Below are 25,923 nucleotides of genomic sequence, written 5' to 3' on the forward strand. Positions count from 1 at the left end.
AAATTTGTAAGGATCATATTGATATAAATAATCAAGGAAAAGTTGGTAGCATTTTTCTTTATATATGCATTTTAAAACAAACATAACCTCAATATAGGGGGAAGTGCAAAAGTCTCCTTGTGCTTGGCTTCTTCAGTCTTTGCTCTCCATCTTACTAGGCAGCTTGTCAGCACACACTGACTGGAGCACCCAAGTGCTCAACTACCTACCTTTGGAGGAGTCCTGTAGTCCAAGTTCAGGCAGGGGATAACTAGTTGACCCAAAGTGATTTTATTCTGGTAGTGGTTTCACTTTCTGTAGGGATCTGATGCTAGAAATAGTATCAAACTAGGGAGAAAGCCCCAAGGTTAGGAAATCAGTCTTCCTTGAATGCATGACTATGCTTTTAGCATGTCTACTAATGCAATGAGGGAAGCTATCCGCTAATAATGACTACAGAGACAGCTTACCACTCTTACACTGGTTTGTGTGTCAGTGTGATCATGCTGCCACTCATTTCCTAAGATCTCTTTCTCCCATCCTTTGCCTTGCCAGAAAAGCAGAAGTTGACCTTGTTAATTTACATATTTGCATGCTAAAACTGATTCTGCATGTTGTGCAGAGAATTCCGAGGTCATTACAGTCAGCTAATACTAGAATGGATAACTAAAACAGGATCTCTAGCTGTATATTCTCAATAGTACGTAATTCATGATATAGCTCACTTGGGAGGGACCTGAACTGCTGAAATTTGAGAGCAGATGATGCATTTAGAACATGCTATGCTTATGCAGCTTGTACAATATGAAAAATGGAACTCTTTTAATATGAGCATAGTTAATAGGGATCATATAGCTTGCCATCAAATTGTCTTAAACAGAATGTAGGACGATTTTGAAAAACAACGAATTTAGAGAGTGCATTCTTGCAGCCAAGTAATACTGTGTTGCCCTTGCTAGTAATAGATCACAGGCTTTGCACTGAGTTTGTAAGGCTGTGGGACGGAAGCTCGTCAGGCTTAGTTTGTCTGAACTTGTCCTGACCTGACTATAGCTTTGTTCTAACTTGGTTTAATAGGGTACAGACAGGTAGTGCAAACTCCAACAACGTAAACAGCTCAGCCATGATCTGTTAAAGAAATTCAGATCAAGAGCTGGACAAAACTGGATTGAAGGATAACAACGAGAACAAGTATGCAACATCCACAAAACTGCAGTTATGTACTAAATTTGCATGTAATACAAACTTGCCAGCCAATGAAGGAAAAGGAAGTTGTAAAAGAGTGTTAGCAAACAAAAACCCACTCCAAGCAAATCCCAAGCAGGAAGGAGTCATCAGCATTAGCATCATACTCCCAGTGAAGAACTTGGGATGCTCTATACCCTTCCACTCTCCCCTGACCAGACAGAAGCCATGAACTCCAGTTATTATTTGATATAGACTAATAATAACTTTTTAATGAGCCTGTTAAGATTTCAATTATAGTAACAATAAGTTCTTGGCTTTATATACAGATTGCTTTTCTCTTTTCCCATAATAGAATTTTTGAACTTATCACCTAATTATATTCTTTTTTTTTAATTTCTGCATAACTTTATATGCAGAAAAATATAGCAGTTTATAGTCTTAGAATCATAGAATGATTTGGGTTGGAAAGGACCTTAAGATCATCCAGTTCCAACCTCCTTCCATGGGCAGGGACACCTTCCACTAGACCATGTCACCCAAGGCTCTGTCCTTTGAACAGTGCAAGGGTTGAGCATTTACCACTTCATTGCACAACCCATTCCAGTGCCTCACCACCCTCCCAGTAAAGAACTTCTTAGAATCACAGAATACTTAGGGTTGGAAAGGACCTTAAGATCATTTAGGTCCAACCCCCCTGCCATGGGCAGGGACACCTCACACTAACCCATGCCACCCAAGGCTCTGTCCAACCTGGCCTTGAACACCGCCAGGTGTGGAGCATTCACAGATTCCCTGGGCAACCCATTCCAATCCCCATTCTTCCTTATATCTAACCTAAACTTTCCTGTTTCAGTTTGACCCCATTACCTCTTGTCCTGTTGCTACAGTCTCTGATGAATAGTCCCTCACCAGCATTCCTGTAGGTCCCCTTCAGATACTGGAAGGTTGCTATGAGGTTTCCACACAGCTTCTTTTCTCAGCCTGTCTTCATATGGGAGGTGCTCCAGTCCCCTGATCATCCTCGTGGCCTCCTCTGGACTTGTTCCAACAGTTCCATGTTCTTTTTATGTTGAGGACACCAGAACTGCACACAATACTCCAGGTGAGGTCTCACGAGAGCAGAGTAGAGGAGCAAGATCACCACCTTCGACCTGCTGGTCATGCTCCTTTTGATGCAGCCCAGGATAGGGTTGGCTTTCTGGGCTGCAAGTGCACACTGAAGCTGGCTCATGTTCATTTTCTTATCAACCGACACCCCCAAGTCCTTCTCTGCAGGGCTGCTCTGAATCTCTTCTCTGCCCAACCTGCAGCTGTGCCTGGGATTGCTCCAACCCAGGTATTGAAGTGACCTTGCACTTGGTTTGGTTGAACTTCATGAGACTGGCAACAGACCACCTTCCCTTCCCTAGTCTTTGACTCGCAACCCTCAACAAACCATCTCCACAAGCATTTCTATGCCTTCCAATTGGTATTCAGAGGAAGAGGTCTGTAAAGTACCTCCACCTGATCTATGTACCTTATGTCCTCCTGATGACAGCTTTCTGTTTGCTGTCTGGTTGGACATTGGCTCCAGCTTCCCCCAGCTCTATCAGAACAGTTACTAATATTGTGTTTTTATCTATCCTAAGTTTTCCATCCATTTCTTCTTCTTGCCTGTAGGGTTATGTACATAAACGTCACTCCAGATGCTGGTTCAAAGTTGACCTTCAAGACTGCTCACAACACCAGCCACCCTAACCTAATCAGACTTTTATCCAGCTTTCTTGGCAGTGTAGTTCCTATGTGTATGGCAAGAGATTATAAAGTCAGATTGAAAGTGTTAATGAAAGTGCATTCTGTTTTATTTCTTCCCAGTTTAAGCATATGCTCTAACATGGAAAATGATTTTGCACAATCTCTGTTGCTGGCACTGAATCTCAGTCTTTAGTTCTACTTTAAAGGAAAAGAAGGGGGAAAATCCTCAAAACCAAACCATACACAGTTAGCAATGGGAGAGGTTTTCAGCCAGGAGTATTTATTTTTGGCCCTGCATCTGTGCTGTATGATTCTCACACACATATACTTGAAGAGAATTATAATAAAAATACCTCCATGTGGCTGATTGCTGTTGGCTCTCCCTGGGAACTGAGGGCACTCAGCCTCTTTGTGTAGTTGGAGCAGTCCAAGACACCCCAGGAATGGAAAGCTTTTAAATTTACAGTCTTCTCCTATTGCAAATAAGCTCAGGAATTGTGTAGGGAGCTGGAAACAGGCATGAAAAGAAAGGATATTACTGTGACTGACTAAATGAAGGCACAATGACAGCAGAACAGCAAGATCCTAATTTGAGATGTGACGTCTCAAGTGAGAGCAAAGAAGGGGAGAAATATGTAAGCAAAATCAGTCCCAGACTTCCAGACATTATGTTTCCCATGGATTTGGATTCCACAGGCCTAGGGAGACATTAACAAGGGCTAATATCTGGGGGAGACCTGATGTGGAGGTCTTGCCCCAGGATCTTGTGTTATCACAAGTAAGATTATTATAGTGAAATGCAACAGCATAATTCTAAGGGAACTCACAATGCTGCAAATGCAAGTGAACCATTACTAGGCTCAACAAGGATGCACTTTCAAGGGTATAACAACATTCTTTGGAAAGGAAAATCAACAGCCATATATTCAGTATCAATCCCAGTAGTTGCAGAGCTATACTGGAAACAATTATTCTCATCTGGATATTTGAAAATCATTCTTCAAAGCTTTTCCTTTGTAGTTATTGGTGGTGATACCTATAATAAAACTTTTACCTTACCAGATGAAGAAGATAATATCAGACTTTGTAACCTCCTGAATTGGATTCTCAAAAGTTCCTGATAAATTTAGGTGCCTTTGGAAGCTTCTTAATAAGTCTTTCCCCTTGTCAGAGTCACAGAAAAATAACCCATTAAAAGAATTGCAGAAAATCTCTAGTCCATCTAACTGCCCCAAAGTGTGATCAGCTATTCTTATGTCATTCTGAGGGCTCTTTGTTTAATTTATTCTTAATATGGGCTGATGGTTGGGACTGCAAAAGCTGCTACACCAAAGCTTCACTGTCCTCACTGACCTACTGTAGTGTCTAAATCTATTTTTATTTCCTGGCTGCAGTTTCATTCCTTAATTTATGTGCTATGTATCATGGATATCATGGCAATATGCAGGACTTCGAGGCTTTGAGGACAATTATGATGCTATCTGTCAGTCCACTCTGCTCTAGACAATAAGATCACTATTTCTTCAATATTTTGTTATAGATCATGGCTTCTAGATTGCTAATAACTGTACTTTCTTCTCAGCAATCTCTAATTCACCCATACTTCTCCTGATGTTCAATAGTCATAACTGAAAACAAGGTTTTATTAGAGATCTTATCAGCAGTGAGTGCAGTGGAAGGGTTAACTCATGTACATTATACACATAAACCTGTAGGTATTTCACTACACCATTCATATACATACAGCCAGTAGTGATCCACTAGAATCACATATTTTTTTTCCTGGGTTACTGGTTACCTAAGCCATCTTTTCCTCAATCTGTTTTTATTTTGTTGGTTATACATCTGTCCTCTAAGTGTTCTCATTGCATTCCATCAGAGTTTTGTTTCGCTTTGTTTTGTTTTTTCTTCTCCAAACAATTTCTCCCTTTGGAATTTTAGTCCTGCCTTCCAATGCAGCTTAGTGTCATCTGTGTATTTAAAAACATAGTCCGTATTCCTTTGAGCACATATATAAGAGTATTAGGCTAAAGACAAAGTCCTTGAGAACTGCACCTTATGCATCATTCCACTTTGCAGGAAAACCCATGATAACTACTCTTTGAATATGATTTGCAGCCACCTCTACGTGCAAGCTACAGGCCTCTCTTAATCTTCCTTCTGAGAACACTTTGTCGAACAACATGAAAGTCAGGCTAAAATCAAGTAAGGGTTATCTGCCACTTTTTCTTTGTTTGTAAATGGGAAGTCTCTGTCTCTAAAACAAATATTTTCTTCCTCTTCTCATCTGAGTATTTACAGACAGTTTATTTATGATGGTACTTTCTTGTGACTTAAATCTCCCCTACTCATCCTTTTGCCCTACCTTAAAGACGATCACTTCAATTTTCTTTTTTCAGTCTTCCACAAATTTGCTCATTTTCTGTGAGATCTCAAGGTGGTTCTCTAAATACTGAAGAGACATCATTTAGTCCAACACACTTGAGAGCATCTATGGTTCTAAAAAATACTAAATTTATTCTCCTGTTCTGCTTGTGTTAGATGTCTGAACATATTTAACTTTTTAACAGAAGACTGATGCAAGAAACACATCAGATGTTTCTCCCTCGTAGTGATAGATTCATTGAATCAAATGTTTCTTGGTTTATTCTCTTAGTGAAAAAGTGTTTACAGAGAGTTTTTACTTGTTTATTTTGTATATCATTCTGTATTTTTTCCCTCTGAATTTATACCTAGAATTCTGTAACCATTCTATTTTCATTTATTCGTTGCATCTAACTTTGTTTTCACCTCCAATTTATTATGGGGAAAATCCCCAGTGCTGCTGAATGGACCTCATACTGTGCTTCATGTTCTTATTCCTCTGCCATGCAATAGTTTTCATATCTGAATTTAACATTTTCTGTAAAATAAGAATATTAATATATTTTCCTTCATAGAGTGCTTTCACACCCACCAGTTGAGACACTGGGGCATTATTAATTAGCAGAGTTATTGAAATTTCTTAATGTCTTCTGGAACAAAATACTGTAACAAGCAAAGTGGTTTCTATTAGTTCAAAGTTGCTGTTTCAAGTGTCTGGATGTGTTTAAACAAGTAAATGATTTAAGGGAAAAGACAGTTGTGAAACATAGCCTTGAAATTTAAAGATGCTATTTGACTCCTCTAGCAGTTTCAGCTGAAGCTTGCAATAAAATATCTAAACCACGTGCATTTATATTAATAATACTTTTTCATTTATCCTGTTTCTTAAGCTGGTAACAATGCCTGTTAATAATTAATGCTAGAAACTTCAAAACTGAGGTGTTTGTCGTTCTAAAATGAACTGAATTTTCTACCTTTAGCTTGAAAGCAAAACTGTTCAGACTGACAAATCTATTAGATACTGTCACTTTTAGCAAATGTCAGGAATGAGGTAGAGTGAGAGTGAACTGAATGGCAGCCCATTCCACATCTGATATATTGCTTTAGTCAGTTGATTGTGCCAGCCTGCATGTTAAATTCTTAATACTAGTCAAATTTATTTACTGCATACTCCTTTTCTCCCCTTGCTTTCCCTTTTATCAGTGGTTCAGAGCCTTGAGGGCTTACAGAAAGAGCTATTGATGACCACAGTGCTCTCTGTACATCTGGGATAATTCATTGTTAACAGTGACATTTTCAAGTCTGTGTTGAGATCTGCTTATGAAGAAAACACTGCCGATTCCTCAGGGACTGCGGGGGGGGGGGGGTGTGCGGGGTGTGTGGGGTGTGTGCAGTTAAAGAAAAAAGGCATGAAAAAAAGAAGAAAAAAGACATGAAAAAAAGTTATAATGTGGCTTTTATGGAAGAAGATGAAAGGATTGTTTTGTTCTCTCTCTTTTTGCCAACATCAAAAATGCTGTTTATTGTGCAAAAGAAGGTAAGATAGGCTTTAAGAACTGATTGCTTTTGCATTTGCTCAGCTTTCAGAATAATATAGACAGGTGGAGTGGGGACAAGCAGAGAACTTCAGGGACCTGTATCTTTGTGAGAGGTGAAGTGGGAATGTTGCTCCCACACGGGGCACAATATTTTGCACATGGTTATATCACTCATAAGCTTTCAGAATTGTTTTCTTCTTTTGGGACTGACTCTTTTGGGAAAGTGCTAAACAAGGACCACTGTGGTTTGGCTGTGCCCTCTGCAGCAGAACAAGGACAACAGCAGAGGTGCTTCAGCCCTCTGATCATCTTTGCGACGTGCTCCAACTGCTCCTTCTTCTCAGGCCCAGATTCACCCTTTTGTTCCTATATCTTCTATTTAATTTTTCTGCCCCTTAAGAAGCATGGGGGGACGGGGAATGGGGACAGAGAATGGATGATTACAGTCAGTTCATAACACTTTGTCTCAGCTGCTTCTTCCTCCTCACACTTATTCCCTCCTCCAGTATAGGCTCTTTCCCAAAGGAGGCAGTCCTTCATGAGCTGTTCCAAAGTGGTTCCTTCCCATGGGCTGCAGTTCTTTAGGAGCAGACTGCTCAAGTCTGGATCCTCCACAGAGTCTTGGGTCTTGCTACAAAACCTGCTGCAGTGTGGACTCTTCTCTATGTGCTGGAGGTCCTGTCAGTAGCCTCCTCCTCCATTCATCGTCCTTCAAGGCACATCCATCTGCTGTGGCATGGACTTCTCCATGACATGCAGTGTTGGTATCTGCTCCAATATGTTCTCACGTTCTTCTGTTGACTGCAGGGAAAAAACGGGTCTTCTCCATTGGTTACAGGGGAATCTCTGCACCTCCTCCCCTCCTTCTTCTCTGACCCTGGTGTCTGCAGAGCTGGTTTTCGTACATTTTTTTCCTCACTCTTCTCATTTTTTATGCTTTCCTCAATACATTATCACACCAGGGTTGTCGATGGGCTCAGCTTTGGGCAGTGCCCGGTCTGTCTTGGAGCCAGCTGCAACAGGCTCTGCCCATCATAGGGACATATCCTCTTCTCACAGCAGCACCACCTGCAGCACCCCCTTGCCCCTTACCAAAACCTTGTCAAAAGCACCCAATACATAAGCAGAATAACATTAGGATATTATCACAAAATTTAAGTCTAGAAGGGACCATTTACGACCAATATTGATAAACCATTATTTTAATCCAGCTTCCCTAGGTTAAGGCTACAGTTAAACCAAACACTTTAGTTTGGTCAAATGTAAATCTCATATACAGAAAAAGAGACACTAACTGATGGTAATGCCAAATGACCTTAAGGACACCAAATCAATTAGGTTAGAAATGTCCCATTTCAGTAGATAAAACATAACCCATGAAGCACATGGAAGCAAAACTATCTACCAAGACCTTAACTATACTGAAGCAATGGAGGATTGTTTCTGACTCGGGCTGGCAGTATGGATAGTTGAACAGGTAACATCAAACAGATACCTGAGATAGCTTCAATCTGAGTGCTACAGAGAAAAGGACTATTGCTATAGAGCTATGGTGAAACTGCTATGCAAGACAGCATAACACTGTTGTTTTTTTGCTTGCTTTCTGCATTCTTCCCTATGTAACTAGTTTTGGCAAGGACTGACAACAACCTCGGGCTAGATGAATCTCTCCACTGACATAGTGTGGTTGCGTTGTATGTGCCTATAACAACAAGGCGCAAACACCTACCCCCTTCCTCCTCCAAGAACTAAATTATGTGCATTTATTCTTACATCTGCAGGAAATGCTTAGGCCTGCGGTCATATTGTAAGTCCTACCTTAGTACAGTCTCACAAGTGTTAAGAAGACAAGGCAGTACAGACAGCAACCTCACAGGCTGAGGTATTCCAGTACAGATACTGGAATAGAACAATTACTCCATCACAGGCATGGGCCAATGTCTCCCATATTATGGCTCAAGGGTTACCTTGAAAAGATAGAAATACAGAAAGTTGTATAATTTCATCTCTGAAATCTGAGGCGACTGGACCCGAGAGATTCTGAAGTATGCAGGAACAGGGTCATTTCACTTCTATTTCTTTAGCCCTCCCCAACAAATCATTCATATGTTTCCCTGCCTTCAGTGCTAGCAAATTGCATCTTATTTCAACGCTGAATTTGTCTGAGTTCAACTTCCAACTCTTGGCGTGGTAGTAAAGTATGGGAATGGTGCTATAGTCTTGGTATAGTAATGTAATAAAATTTTATGAAGCTATCATCATGCCTTATAAAGTAGCAGGAAAGGACACAACCTTTTTTTTTCCCTTCTTCTTTGCAGATCATCTACTATAATGACAAGAACAATTATGGAAACAATTATCAGAGGGAGGAACAATGATACTGAGGCTTAAGTTGCCCTGCATGAGCCTAGTTTTACAGTAGTTTAACTTCAATAAAATGAACCACAATAACAGGAAAGGGAAATTGAATTAAAAGGATACTAAAATCCATCTTGATGACATGAATGGAATTCCAACTGCTTATCAGACTTGACTGGGTTCAATAATATTATCTTTATAATTATGTGTTAACTCAGTTGCTATCAGTGATCAGAATCCCTGCATATGTTGCTGTCACTGACAGCTCTTTTCAGGGGGCTGTTGTTCCTCCTGGATATCATCAAATAAATGAAGGTCCTGAGGAGCTATGCTCTGCAAACTCTTTATTTTTATCTTGTCTCTCTGCTTTTTCACATTTTGCTTTGCTGGGTCTTTTAACTTTTTTATTATGACAAAATCCTAATTAGAATTAGGTCTCCTATAGAAAAACTATTCCAGTAGCTTCAATTTCATGTTGAATTTTCTCTTTGTTTCCTTGCACAAGTTTATCCGTAACATTGTTATGCACTTCTGGTTTATTTAAAGTTATACCTTGTTAAGGAGACATGAAAGAAGAGAGCTGTCTGCTCAGCACTGGCAATGCGAATCAAATCTTTTAATAAAGCTATTTTGAAGCTAACGAAAATAAAGAATGGGATGGGCAGCAATTTTTAATGACTAAAAACCAATTAGCTTTACCCAATAGGTTTTGCATACTATTGTGCAAATCGCTGATTTTATTATCTCTGATGAAGTTTAGCTGCTTCTGAAATGGGAGTTGCAGAATAAGAAGTTATTTCAATAAGCCAACAAAACCCAGAGATGAGGTAGATTGACTGAGCACGTGTGTCTCAGTGGACTTTAAGTTGTGCATAGTCAGCACCTCTGTGAATCTGACTAGAAATCAGGTCTGCTCAGAATAGAAATGGAGGAATTACGAGTCACTGATCTTCTGTATCTATTTGTATAGAAGGCACTCTCTGACCTTATAAAGAGCAGAACCTGTTGTCCCCAATTCACTGTTTGCTTAATGTTTGCTGCCTGAATGCAAATGACATTCTTTCACATCAGTTGCATGTCAATAAAAGATAAGATATAGATTTTCAACAGTGTGCTAATGCTTTGAATTACCTGAAACTGCCAGAGACACAGTCTTTAGAATCTGCTCCTTTTCTTTCTTGCAGAAATGATTAACGTGAGCAGGAAGCAGGGTCAGTATCTGAGGGTGACTGAAAATTCGAAGTGGCATTTAACTCATAATTTAAATTACAACTTTGCTCTGTGCATCTCCCTCATTTTAGTTCTCAGTTGTGTGAGTCCTGATCTTCCTCATTGCAGAAATATGGACTTAAACTTCTGTTAAGGTCATAGTTAGTGCAGCCACAAATATCACGCCCTAAGCTGTCACACAACCAAGTTTTTGCAGCTATGTCCTACTTTTCTGTCCGTAGAATTGACCTGAATATAATTTTTTACATATGGCTTGGATTTTTTTACATGTAGTTGCTCTAATCTGACCTGTGAGACACATAGAAAGTCCAGATGGATCAGCCGCACGTGGTGTGCACGTTATGTCATAAAAACATCTATGGTTCCAGAATGTTTTGGGTTAGAAAGGACCTTAAGATCACCTAGTTTCAACCCCTGCCATGGGCAGGGGTGCCTCACACTAAACCACATCCAACACATCTTGAATGCAGGTGTCTGTGTGTGCAGCCAACATAGGTGAAATCCATTAGACTTGGTTTAGGATCTACCAAGTTGCTGTTTCCATCTGAACTCAGCCTCATGCTTTCCTCTGCAGTCAATGGAGAAAAGTGGACATTACTGGCACACAGTTTGTATGACTGTAAAGAAGGGGGGAAATTCAACTGTGCAAATGTAGATGGGTAATTAGGTGTTCCATAGGGTGTAGTCGTTCAGGAACAGACTGCTCCAGTGTGGGTCCCTTGTTCATGAATAACTACACCCATGGGGAGGACTCACATTGGAGAAGCTCATGGAGGACTGTTTCCAGTGGGAGGGATGCCACAATGGAACAGAAGAGTGTGAGTAGTCCTCTCCTGAAGAGGGAGGAGCAGCAGAAACGTATGATGAGCTGACAACAACCCCTATTCCCGTTCCTCTGCACCACTGGTGGAAGGAGACAGAATCTGGGTGTGAAGTCGAGCCTGGAAGGAAGGGAAGGGTGGGGGGGGAGATGTTTTAAGGTTTGGTTTTCTTTCTCATCCTACTCCGATTTAATTGATTATAGATTAATTCATTTCCCTGAGTTGAATATATTTTGCCTGTAATTGGTGAGTGATCTCCATGTCCTTATCTCAACACATGAGCCTTTTGTGGTATTTTCTCTCCCCTGTCCAGCTGAGGAGGGGGAGTGATAGAGCAGCTTTGGTGGGCACCTGGTGTCCAGCTAAGGTCAAACCCACCATGGACAAACTACTTCTTTGTTATTTAATAAAGTACAGCATGCTGCTTCTAAAACTGCCTTTTGCTGTGAAACAAAATACTGGATTGAGTAGTAGTACTAGTGAGATGATGTGATGAGACCCAGTTACATGGAGCAATATAGTCTCTGTTTTCCTATGTTGCCTTGTTTGGATCTAGTTTTTCATCCTCAAAACCAAACTATAGGGTCTTATCCCTATAGCACTGGTAAGTGCTGTTACAAAAAAGAATACTCTTAATCAGCTTCAAAACAGTACAGTCATTACAATTCCCACTTTGAGATTTCTTGCAAACAAAAGCCCTAATGAGCTGATGTTTAGATTGTGACCAGATGAACTCTGGACATTTTAACAGGATGTGGAGATAGCCTCAATTTCCAATCTGTGTGTAGGCTGCAAAAATGTGATCCTGGACACAAGCCACAAAACTTTTACTTCCTATTGAAGTACTGCCAAATCCTGTCATGTGTATTACAATGGGAGGACAACTGATTAGCTCTATTAATTTACATGCAGAATAGTCTTCCTTTCACATGCTTATTAATAGAAAGATTACTAGTGTAATTGACCAAATCCACTCAGCACAAATTAAATGGATTTTAAGGGCTTTTATGTACATCACTGTAAGCAAAGGAAGCAATAGTTAAATCCCCAATTAACACAAAGAAAATATGAGACAGGATTTTGTATCATTTCACTGCAAGCAAACAGAAAGAGAACAAATCCTCCCTCTGTAATGCAGTTTACATCCTACAACATGCAAAACCAATTTAAAGCTATTGTAAATCTTAAATTATTCATTTCACTCTCAATAGATCGTTAAAAAGCTTTTTCTAGCTTCTAACATTTGAGTACAGTACTTGGTTTATGGAGAAGAATGCACACGGGAAGGAAAGAAGTGGAAACCCCAAAGGAATCTAAAAGTTGAAAACACAGAGTGAGCAAAACAAATCTGAAGGTCTTTTATCCTTGGGATTTTGAAAGTGGTTTCGAGAGGATTTACTGGGTATGTATGTTGCAGTCCCTTGCTTTTAGTTGGCTGAAACACTGACTAAAGGATCAGCCATGTGCTGGATACTGTCTTAGACTTAGTGACCCAAAGGCTGAGGGTATGTCAGTAACACACGTCCTGCTGTGATTACCCTGGTAGGAGAATCAGGACAGGTTAACACTTGCAGAGCACTGTGTTAATGGGATTAAAGCTTACTCATTTAGATCACTCTGCTTTGCTCTACGGATAGACATGAGCATGACGTGAAATCACACAGCTTCTGGGGCTGAACCTCAGCACCCAATTGTTTAATCTGACTTGTGAATTTCATCTTGTTGCCTACATTCTTGGCCATGAGAATAGGAAATGGTCTAGCATCCACCTCTATCCTCCTGCCTGAGTGGATCACAGATCCTTCCTGGTACATGTCTGGAAGTATCTCTTATTCTGCGGTTCACGTGTGGACACTTGTATTTGATGTTATCAGGAAGGACTACTCTACTTTGACTTGACAGTCTGTTTGAAATCGTATTAAATTGCAAGGGAAGATTCAATTCTAGATAAAAGCTTCTATATTTACATCTGCCTATGTCTTAGGTGACAAGCTTTTCATTGTTGTCTGTGAATAATAGAAAGTAATTCAACTAATACAGGTATACTGTAGAGTGGGCTAAATTTCTACCATGACTCTTCATTATATTAAATAGAAGATAGGCTAGAGTGTAAGGAGAGCTCAGAAACCCAGCTCACTGGAGGACACCCACACGTAGGTAATGCTGGTCTCTCAATCTACAACTGAATTTCCTGCTGTTTGGAAACACTCATCTAAAAGGAGCTAACATACCAGCAAAAGCATGCACATTAACAGATCAAAATAAAGATGTCAAAGGAGTTCAAGGTTTGCCCTCAGCCAGTTCAAGAAGATGCACATAAGTTGATGTTGCTTCTGGGTATGTTACAAACAAACATGTTTTCAAGTAGATAGTTTATTAAAGAAGAGTGAATCATTTTGTTGCCCATAAAAGCACCACTGAAAATAGAAGGGCTGGTGTCTGGCAAGTTTAATTATATTTTAAGTGGATTATGCTGAAATGTGTGTTGTTCAGTCAATTACTTAGTGAAGGTAGATGCAATTTCCTTCTGCTTTCTTACTCCCTGGTAGCACTTCTGATTGAATCAACTGCAAAATGAATTCTTCTGAATTGCTGACTAACTCTGCAATATAGATTGGATACGAGCACTCTGGGATTCTTCAGCAGTGAATTTTCAAGATGAACTACCGTGCTGGCTTTGGCTGGGGTAGAATTAATTTCCTTCATTGTAGCTGGTATGGGGTTGTGTTTTGGATTTGTTCTGGAAACAGTGTTGATCACAGAGGGATGTTTTCCCTGTCACTGAGCAATTACACGAGTCAAGGTGTTTCCTGCTCCTCACACCACCCCACCAGCAAGTTGTTGAGGGTGCAGGAGGAGTTGGGAAGGAACACAGCCCGGACAGCTGACCCCAATGACCAAACTATGCAACGTCATTTCTCAGCACAAAGAAGAAGGAAGGGGGGATGTTTGGAGTGATGGCATTTGTCTTCCCAGGTCACCATTATGTGTGATGGAGCCCTGCTTCCCTGGAGATGGCTGAACACCTGTCTGACAATCGGAAGTGGTGAATTAAGTCCTTGTTTTGCTTTGCTTGTGTGTGCAGCTTTTGCCTTCTTAAACTGTCTTTATCTCAACCCACAAGTTTTCACTTTTACACTTCTGATTCTGTCACTTATCCTGTTAAGGGGTGTGAGTGAGCAACTATGTGGTTCTTAGTTGCCTGGTGAGGTTAAATAGCAACAACTACATGGAACACAGCTTTAAATAACCAAATTCAGCATGGATTTTAGCTTCTGTCTTTATCATGCTACTGGGCACCCAATCAGTGAATAATTTACTGGGTTTTGGGAAAACGTTTTTGCCATGGATCATCCTGGCTTCAAACAAACAATAAGTAAAATAAAAGAAATAAAGATATTTTGATCATAAACATACCCAGACTGACAGAGAGAAAAACACAATTCCTTCCATATTTAATAGAATTTGGAGAAGAAATATAATAATTTTTTTACTTTACATCACAACATTTTTTTTTCTAATTTATGAATCACCCGGATTCACAATTATGCTGAGTTATCTTTATTACAACTATGTTAAATATTCAGCATGAGTTCTTGTGGTAACTTCAATATTTATAAGAGAAGCTATAAATAGCTGGGCAATATAATCTTCATACAAGTTTAAGGATTTGTCAGTGACATTGTGCTTACCACAGAAGTAAGCTCTGTTGATCTCCCAATGCAGTTGAACTAGATGACCATGTAGGTCTGTTCCAACTGAATATTCTCTTATTTACCCCAGATCAGCATCTAACTGTAAAATTTTGCTACTAAAACCAAAATTGCCCTGTACTGTATGCTGGTATACTAAGAAAATGCGTGAGAAGGGCATGAAAATTTTGTGTGTCCATTTGCATTTCCTGTTCTTTCCTGCATTTTGTGTAATACAATAATTATTGATGTCTCCTATTAGGTTGCTGGCATCAAACAAGAGCTGAACACTGGCATTTTGAAAAGAGTTGTAGAGTTATTGACAAAGAGTCAGTGAGAAATTTAGAGGCTAAATCCTTATCATCAAAAAACCGTCTTATCCATTTCCACGACATACATTCTTCTGGTGTTTTATCAGGTTCTATTCTCAAATTGTCACCAAAAAGGACACCAAAACTTATTTTCACCAAAGTGCTATTTAGCAGGTAATAGAATAATTTATCATATTTCATTATTTATAAAAGGTCTTCAAATGATTGTGAACTCTCAGATGGAGTTATTATCAGAAATCCTTTTTACATTTCCTCAAAGAAAGCATCAGAGTGCTATAGATATCCCCTGTGGCTCCTTATTACCCACAAAATTGAATTCCAGATGTCTTCAAAGCCCTGCATGTGGGAAGTACTAATTATTTTCAAAACTAACTCTCAACATATTGTCAGTTGTGGCAGGTGAAGTTGGAATGATGGTGTATATGAAGGCATACTTTCTTCCTTATGGCCCATTTTGAATGTGTAGGCACCATTTCCATTGCTGAGTCCACTGTGTTTCCTATGGTGTGACACAATCCTCATGAAAAATTTCAGACAAGGATTAAAGAGATGATCAAATGGAGACATGACCATCTTTCAAAGAGCAAGGTTACCTCAAAAGAGGTCATGCTGTTTAATTTCACATTTGCAAGGAGCCCACTTTAAAATCAATTATTCTTGGGTTATGCCTGAGGCAGATGAAGGTCACAGCCTTTAGTTGGTTGGCAGTTCAGTCAAACTGAGTCTCACTCTGGACTAGAGCTGTCTAATGCTCAGATGGATAAATTAATGTTCCCCTTCATCTAAAATGCTAGGGAAGAAATGCAATCATGGCCTAAATGAGATTTAGAAAGAATAAGCTATTTTTAGGAAAAAAATGGTAAGATTAACATAAAAGCAGGGGTAAGAATAAGACAGGTTAAAATTAAGAAAAAAATACTGGCGATCATGGACAGCACAGACACAAATGAGTAAATTCAATCCCAGACAATATTCACACTTTCCCAATGGCTATTTCACACCTAATTTACAGAAGTCATCAGACTGGATGACAGGGTGTGATAGTTGCCAGGGTACTGAAAGGATAGCCTACACCACTATATGATGGAGCTGAACATAGGAAGGACTAAAAAAAACCAAAATGATGCACTATCTGTTGTAGGTCTGACTGCAGCTTTTGCCTTTACCACAGTATTCATGCACATCTCTGGATCCTTCCTCTACTGTGTTCTTCCTCACTGGTTAGTGTCTTCTGTTACTCTCATTGTGCAAGGCAGATGTTTCATTGCATGGAGTAATGAAACTTTGAGATGCCCAGACCTAGACTTACAGTCTCTGGAAGAAGGAGGATCTAACACGCAGTGGTGGCAACAACTGCATCATGCAGCTCTGTATGTGGATGAGGCCCTTAGTGACACAGTTTAGTGGTGGACTTGGTGTCCTGGGGTAAAGGTTGGACTTGATGAACTTAAAGGTCTTTTCCAACCTGGTTGATTCTGTGATTCTATGTAATGAGAAGTTATGGCTTCCTCTGAAGAGAACAAGGACCTTGTCTCATTCCACATTCAAAGCAGATGATCTCAGTGTGACCATGACATAGAGCTTGGCCTTACTGCACAGGCTGAGGAGCATCACTGTACAGCCAATGTGAGCACCACGTGTGAAGTGTCACATTCACTGTACACTTAACAGAGCCAGCATCAGAGACAGTGGCTGAGCAGCTGGTTGGCAAGGTCCCTTCAAACACAAGTCTATGTCCTGTGCACTGAAGCCCTCAACCACACTGATCACAGACTTCCTGCTGGTGCTGTGGGTCTCCTTTTCAAACACGGGCAGTAGAAACAACTTCATTTAATGCCTTGCAGCTCCCTCTGTGTGAGTGGCTTCTTCAAAGCAGTTCTTCAAGTCTGTGTCCTTTTTCCATCTGCATGCCTGCACAGGAGTAAGGGTTGCAAGGTCAAAAACTCTTTGGAGAAGTGTCTTCTTAGCCATTATTGGATTAACTTCAAAATCCAAATAACCTGATCTTACTCCTGTATCTCTGATACCTTGGCTATTGCTTTTTAAACTTTTTTTCCATTTAATGGACAAGGTTGGTACCAGGATAGCATAGGTAGTCTCTCTCCCTTAATACCTAAAGATCTTTTAAGAACTTATGTGATTTTAAAGCAGACTTAGGTGAAATGGGAGAATGAGGAAAATGAAAACCCACACGAAGAAATACATGACTCACAAGGGAATTTTGCACTGCATATCTCCAATCATTCACTTGAGTGCCTGAGATCTTGCGGCACATATGGCCCTCTGTCAGGGGATTCCACAACAGCAGGCGGTTATTAACAAATAGCTTGCCATCCAGTGGTATAAATGATGCAGAACTCAGTGACATTATCACTGCGTATCACCATGATAATTTGTTTCCAGAGATAAAAGCAATATCTTTAATTATTAATTTATTTATTTATTACTTCTGACTTTAAAAGACATTCCTTACTTTGGCCATACCTGTGTGAGCCAGGACAGTGCTTTTTTGGTTATTAGTCTTTTCTTTTGTCCCATCAGGTTTAATTTCAAGGGTGCTCAATGACAGCCTGTATTTCTCTAGGGATTTTTTCACTTTTGGACTATTGGTATTTTACAGATTCTGGGTTATGAAGACCTACTGCAGTCTCTGAGGTAAGTAAGTATTATTATCACCATTTGAAAAGGATGAGGGATGGGGAAATGAGGCCTAATTTGTGACCTAACAAAGATCATGGTGGAGGTCTATAGAATAATTTAGAACAGTAAAAACGTCTCCCAGGCTATGAGTTCTTTGTCTTTACCACAGGACGAGTCTTTGACAGATGCAAATAACTCCCTAATGAGCTAAAGATCATTCTAGCTTTTGAAATAGTGAAAGTGTCCCAGTGAATCAGGCTAGTCCTCCATCTCATTCAGCAGCTTGTCTCTAAGAATTACCTTTGGGGAGCTAATTCAGAAGCAGACATTCTGCAGTAGGACTTTACTTATCCCCTCACTAGAAAAAGAGAAAATCTACTTAATTTTCAAAACTGTTGTGATGAATAAAATTATGAAGCAGGAATATTTTTTTTTCCAGAATTCCTGTTGGCTTTTGATGCTGTTATGAAGCTGGATTTTAGTGTTACCAGCTCACATCTAACCAAAACAGCTAGGTAGCTATCATTAATGACAACTATGAAGAGTTGTTCAGATGTCTTAAAGACCTAACTATAAATTTCAGTTCCTAAATTTTCCAATGAATCCTTGATGTATGCACTTAGTCATAGTTTTTGCCACTCAGAAGGCTTCAGTAAGGGTATAATACTCTCTCAAACCCTCTGCACTCTTTCAGGCTTTCCACTGGATGCTGAATCAAATTCAAAGGAAATCTGCACAGCTATGATCTGTCTACTGTTTAACTAAAGTGTCACTGGAGGCTCCAGAAAAGCTCTGATTCTCAGAGACAGCACAACTTTATAACTTTCAAAGTTCCCCTGTGCAAGAAGCATTTTTCTTAGGGCAAGGCTAAAACTGAGCAGGGAGCTCTTACAGGAAACAAAGATTTTCTTTCTACTCCCAATGCCAGATGCGTTTGTTCAACTGTAAGTCTTTAATGCGGAGCAAGTGAAATGTGCACCTAAAAACAATAACAGATTCCTGCTGTCGTGGTTTAAACCCAGTCAGGTAACTTGTTCACTCACTCCCAGTGAGTGGTGCCAAGCTGACAACAATCGAGGTCCGTCCCTCCCTCTCCCACCGGGGCTCTCCGCTTCCCCGCTCCCGGAGGAACGGGGAGGAGGATCGAAAGAGTGCAACTCCTACGGGTTGAGACAAGAACAGTCCAGCAACAAATCACCACCGCTACTATCAACTACAACAATGATAAGGGAAAATAACAAGGGAAGAGAATACGATACCACCGGCCAAGAAAACGAGTTCCACCCGGAAGCCCGTGTCCTTCCAGGTAACTCCCAGTTACCCCCCACCCCAGGCATGACGTGCTGTGGTATGGAATACCTCCCTGGCTAGCCCTGGTCAGGGGCCCCATCTCTGCTTCCTCACGGCTTCCCCTCCTCCCTGGCGGAGCATGAGCCTCACAAAGTCCTTGGTCAGGGTAAACATCACTTAGCAACAACTGAAAACATCAACTTCACCAACACTGTTCTCAGGCTGGAAGTCAAAACACAGCACTGCACCAGCTAGCACAAAGGAAAAAACATGACTGCTACTGCTGAACCCAGGACATTATCCACCCCTTATCCCATACCATTCACGTCGTGATCACATCCCACATTTTCAATACACCATCGCTCTCCCATATATATACATCCATATACATATAGACCAAGAGGAAAAGATCATTTTCTTAGTGCATGGACCAATCCCTATAATGCTGCCGAGTCCTTAGGTCCATGATGTTCAAAGTTCATTCTCTGTTGGGATGATGGCTGGAGGGAAGTCAGGGCCAGTCGCTGGTGACCTGGAGACATCTAGTTGATGGGCTATAAAAGCATTACACAGCAGGCAACAGCATACAGTTGAGTTCACTGGCTGTTTTCCCCTAAAATCAAATCCCGTTGAGGTATACATCGGACTTCCCCATCTTCCCGCATTACCCACCAAGTATATCCAGGTCCCTGAGCAAAAGCAATCCCACGAGTGGGTTTGCTTTTACCTGAAGCAGGAATTACCCAGACTGTCTTCCCCAGCAAATTCTTCATATGCACCACGGGAACTTTGTCCCCCTCTACAATATGTAAAAGTTCTGACTGGGCTGGGCCGGCCCTGTTGGCAGATCCTCTGGTGTTGACCAACCAGGTGGCCTTTGGTAAGTGTGTATCCCAATGCTTGAAAGTTCCCCCACCCATCGCTCTCAGTGTAGTTTTTAACAGCCCATTGTACTGTTCGATTTTCCCAGAGGCTGGTGCATGGTAGGGGATGTGATATACCCACTCAGTGCCATACTCTTTGGCCCAAATATCTATAAGGTTATTCCGGAAATGAGTCCCATTGTCTGACTCAATTCTCTCTGGGGTGCCGTGTCGCCACAAAATCTGTTTCTCAAGGCCCAGGATAGTGTTCCGGGCAGTGGCATGGGGCACAGCGTATGTTTCCAGCCACCCGGTGGTTGCTTCCACCATGGTAAGCACATGGCGCTTGCCTTGGCGGGTTGGTGGCAGTGTGATATAGTCAATCTGCCAGGCCTCCCCATATTTATACTTCAACCATCGTCCTCCATACCAAAGAGGCTTTAACCGCTTGGCTTGTTTAATTGCAGCACATGTTTCACACTCATGAATAACCTGGGCAATAGTGTCCATTGTTAAGTCCACCCCTCGGTCACGGGCCCATCTATATGTTGCATCTCTGCCCTGATGGCCTGAAGTGTCATGGGCCCACCAGGACAAAAATAATTCACCTTTATGTTGCTAATCTAAGTCCATCTGAGCCACTTCAATCTTAGCCGCTTTATCCACTTGTTGGTTGTTCTGGTGTTCCTCAGTGGCCCGACTCTTGAGTACATGGGCATCTACATGATGTACCTTCACCAGGACACCTGCCAGTGATAATTTAACCTCTCCCCTTCATACATTTCTTAGACTCAATAGCAGCGGTGAGAATAAGCTCTTGTTAGTCATGCTGCTCAATGCAGTGCTGGTAAGTACTCACTTCTTCTAATACTGTATAGAACAGAAGGTTACTTCTACCTTCTGTTCATGCTAATGCCTTTCCATACCACTCAGCTCAGGAAGGACCACCCCAAAAGCTGAATCTAATCAATAGCTATGTATGCATTTTGTCTCAATTAAGGTAGATCACATTACAGCATTCTCAGGACTCTGATTATTAATATATTAAAGGATACATGATTTTTGAGCTTGATAAAAACAAATGCATTTTTGCCTCATCAATAATATATCATGTGTAAATTAGCATCCAAATTAATGTTGTGCGGCTGCAGTGAAAAAAATAACGCTGGCTTTATGACATAATAAAATGCCCTTAATTGTTGGACTAGAGCAGCTTTATAATATACCATTACTTTTGGTAACAACCTCTGCCTTTTCATCGACCAGAAAGCGTTATCAGTCCGAGCCAGATTGAAAGTAAAACTGAAGAATAACATTACAGGGCTGATGCAGTCGAGTGAAATAAATTGATGCTGGCCTGGCTTTGCATTCAAAATGAAATACAATTAATAAGAAGATTTACAGAATAACAGGTTTCCAACTTTTGAAGGCAAATGCCTGCATTCAAAGCAGTAAAGCATTACACGCAATTTGACTGCATTTCTCAAAGCATGAATGGCGTGTTGTCAGCCCTCTTCTTGTTTGCTTGTTTGTTTGCTTTCTTGTGGCTTAATTAAGGAGCATCTCTAGGTACAGTTTGGAGTTACTCTAATGTCACTGAGCACTGAGTGTGACAGGCCTGGAGACTGTGATGGTTAAAGGCTATTAAAACATTTTTCCTTTCCCATCTGTTTAAATGCAATTTATGGATTTCAGATCAAACCTTAAAGCAGTGATAGCCATGACTCTAGGAAACAGACATTTAGGGAAGAACTTAACCAGGTGACAAGAACTACACATCCTTAACTGCTTTCTTAAATCAGGGTATTGGATTGTAACCCTTCAGGGCTGGATCTTGCATCCTAGTACATTCTTAGCTCTGCCAGAGCAGAAATGATAATAATCATAGAATCGCAGAATCACAGAACAGTTAGGGTTGGAAAGGGCCTTAAGATCATCCAGTTCCACCCCCTCCTGCCCTGAGCAGGGACACCTCACACTAACCCATGTCACCCAAGGCTCTGTCCAACCTGGCCTTGAACACCACCAGGGATGGAGCATTCACAGCTTCCTTGGACAACCCATTCCAGTACCTCATCACCCTCACAGTAAAGAACTTCTTCCTTATATCCAATCTAAACTTATGGGTTTAAGTTTTAACCCATAAATAATAACAAACTGATTTAGACCATTAATATAGGATGCCTGTACAATGATGTCAAGTGTCATGGCATGAATATAGCTAATACAGGAGACTATAATGAAATCCACTGTCTAGGTTATCCTCTATAGAGAATAATGTTTATATTCCTGATAATCAAATCTGCTGTGTCTCACCAACTCCCCTTTTCTTTCTCGCTTCTTTTCCCCATGAGCAGCACTATTTGTGTAACTTTTCAGAGGTTCAAAGGTTTGCAGGCGTTCATGTAAATATACAAAATCTAGAGGGAAACCTGTAACACAAAGCTTCATTATTCTTCTCAACTTGATCAAAATTTGTGGGTGTTTTATTCCAAGGTTGAAAGAATAAGCATAGGTATGCCCTGGGAGAGTGGGAATTCTAAGTCGCTGAGTTAAAAGTGAGAACCAACTGTGGAGAACTGCAGAAGGATTGTTAGAGGCTAAAAGACTTGGTGATTAAGTGGCAGATGAAATTCAGGACAGATAAATGTAAAATGACATATGCAGGGAAAAAACAATCCAAATTTCACATATAAAATGATGGCCTCTGAGCTAACTGCTGTTACTCAGAAATGAGATCTTGGGGTTCTAATATGCAAGTTTATTGAACTCAGTGCATAGCTCTGGTAAAAATATGCAAAATGAATAATAAGAATTGTTAAGAAAGAGAATAAAAGAGAAAATATTATTATATCACTATATAAAATGCTGGTGTGCATGAATCTTATATTCTGTGTGCAGTTCTGTTCTCTGTTTCAAAGGTATAATACCAGCAGAATTCACCAAGTGAACAGTAACAAATGTTATCAATTGTGGGATGCAGATTTCACAGAATCACAGAATCACAGAATAGTTAGGGCTGGAAAGGACCTTAAGGTCATCCAGTTCCACCGCCCTGCCATGGGCAGGGACACCTCACACTAAACCATGTCACCCAAGGCTCTGTCCAACCTGGTCTTGAACACTGCCAGGGATGGAGCATTCACAACCTCCCTGGGCAACCCATTCCAGTGCCTCACCACCCTTACAGTAAAGAACTTTTTCCTTATATCCAATCTAAACTTCCCTATTGGAAGGCTGCTATGAGGTCTCCACGCAGCCTTCTCTTCTCCAGGCTGAACAGCCCCAACTTCCTCAGCCTGTCTTCATACGGGAGGTGTTCCAGTCCCCTGATCATGCTCATGGCCTCCTCTGGACTTGTTCCAACGGTTCCATGTCCTTATTATGTTGAGGACATCATAACTGCACACAATGCTCCAGGTGAGGTCTCACAAGAGCAGAGTAGAGGGGCAGGATCACCTCCTTCGACCTGCTGGTCACGCTCCTTTTGATGCAGCCCAGGATACAGTTGGCTTTCTGGGCTGTGAGCACGCACTGAAGCTGGTTCTTGTTCAGTTTCTCATCGACCAACACCCCCAAGTCCTTCTCCACAGGGCTGCTCTGAATCTCTTCTTTTCCTGGGATTACTCCGACCCAGGTGTAGGACCTTGCACTTGGCATGGTTAAACTTCATAAGGTTGTCATCAGCCCACCTCACAAGCGTGTCAAGGTCCCTCTGGATGGCATTCCTTCCCTCCAGCGTATCAACCGATGTTTTGCTATACAAAGAGAATTAAGGTCCTGAAGTGTTGTCTGTGTTGAAACTGCAAAGAGAAGGTGACTGCATGAGCTCCTGGAATAACAACTGGGGGCTGATGAACAAAATGGGTCAGCCTCAGGCTTTCTTTAAATTGAAAGATCTTGAGGAGCAGAGGACTAACATCAATACAATTGTCATTGTATTCCTGTACAGTACCCCTGTCTGTATCCTCCTCCCCAGGCATCTGCTGCTGTCCTCTTCTAACGACAGGATGCTAAGATAGCTGACCCAGCATGGCTGTCCTTTTGTCCATGCTTATTCTGCGTCATAAGCCATCCATACTCAGTCACAGCTGTCTCATGTTGCACACTGACAAGAGCCGTGTCTGCAGTTTCAAACTTCCCCATCTCCCTGCTAAAGCTGATGCTGCTTCCACCCCTGAACACAGCATCCAGCCTCAAATGGAGCTTCAATTGAGCCCATACATTTTTTATCTAAATCTGGATTTATCCTGACCATTAGAGAGATAGGGTTTGGACAATAAATTGAGATTAAAACCAGAAAGCTGCCGAGGTTCAACAGAGCTCAGCGCTTATGTTATCTCTCTCCGTATGCTGTCTAGCCCTGCTTATCCACATCACAGAAAATGTGAATGCATCTTTCCAAAACAATGAAGAGATGAAATTAGCATCAGCAAAGCTCACTACTTTCTCTCTGCCTGAAGATTGTAGATTGGAGAAAAATGTCTGGTTTTGGTATGTAAAATGCAGCTGACAATTACTCTTTTTCCTGTATTTTCTAAGTACTTTCTATTCATGCCTGGTAGTCATTCTACTCCCTCTCCCCCTTCCCACAAGTGCCTTATCTGTGTATTCTCAAAGTTATCACTGCAAAATTGAATTCTCCTTTACAATGGAAGTGGTAGGAACTCAGCCTGCACTGAAGGGGGAAAAACACTTTTCAATTTGTTCAGAACTGCTCTGCAAATAAAAACAAGAAGAAAATGACTGATTAAAATGAAACTCCCAGCAGCAGACTTCTGCACTGAGTTTACATTTCTGTTCCTCCTGAAGGATACTGTCTGAAAGTTTCTCTCTGTTTATCAACTAAAGTTCTTCTCTTCCACCAGAATTTATCCGAATTCACACTTGCCAGCTTAAAGATGACTGGGGGCTAAATTGTGTATTATTTTGTTCAATCTAGCAGTGCAGTAAGAAGTAATGAGATGTGCTCCTACTTACTTGATAAGCTTGCCTGGAACCTGGGGGAGTGTATTTCAAGAGTAAGGAGAGCAAGGAGATGCTTTTGTTGTTGCTCTTGCTATGTTTGTATAAAATACAGTCTTCAACATGCATGCTACAGTGTTATATATTAAAGTTTAAACTCAGAATTCATGGTTTTAGGGGTGAATTAATCTTCAGTGAGTAAATAAACTCTTTACAATCAAGGTAAACATCAAGTGTATTCATAGGCCTTGCTTTCATCATTAGATAATGTCCAGTTACTTGTAATGGCAGGGCAAATACCCAGATGGCGAGTCTGTCTAGCCTGATACTCTATCCCTCAGTGGCAATAGGAGATGCTACTGAGGGTTAGCATGTGAGCCTGGATACCTTCTGCAGTCCTTTTCCCTCACAGTCCCTGCAACAGCTGTGATCATTGGTGGCTACCATTCCTTCCTAGTTCCCATTTTTGTTTTTGGAGCTGCTGCTGTAAATTTGCCTCAACATTTTTGAACTTGTTAATGCTACCATCCTCCCCCACCTTCTGCAACAGCAGATTCCAGAAGTATGTAAAGAACATAATTTTCCTTATTTTTGAATCATTTCCAATTACTTTCAGGGAATGTCTGGTTGTTCAGTGTTCTGGATTAAGAATCCTTCTGTGGACAGGAAGATTTCTAAGAGACATCAGCATTTCTTAAACATCTTTACACGCTAAGTAAGAAATAGCAGGTTTCTGGGTGAAGCGTTGAAGTTTGGATAAAATCATAGAATCACAGAATGGTTTGTGTTGGGAGGGACCTTTAAAAGTCAGCTAGTCCTACCCCTCTGCAATAAGCAGGGGCATCTTCAACTACCCATCATAATTTCATTCATATCTATGTATCCATTTAAAATATAATTACCCATTTCTTAATTTTTTCATAGAATCA

This window comes from Pezoporus flaviventris, unplaced genomic scaffold, assembly GCF_033815535.1.
Source record: "Pezoporus flaviventris isolate CSIRO_AGI_PZ_B2104156 unplaced genomic scaffold, CSIRO_AGI_Pfla_v1 ptg000025l, whole genome shotgun sequence".
Lineage (NCBI taxonomy): Eukaryota > Metazoa > Chordata > Aves > Psittaciformes > Psittacidae > Pezoporus > Pezoporus flaviventris.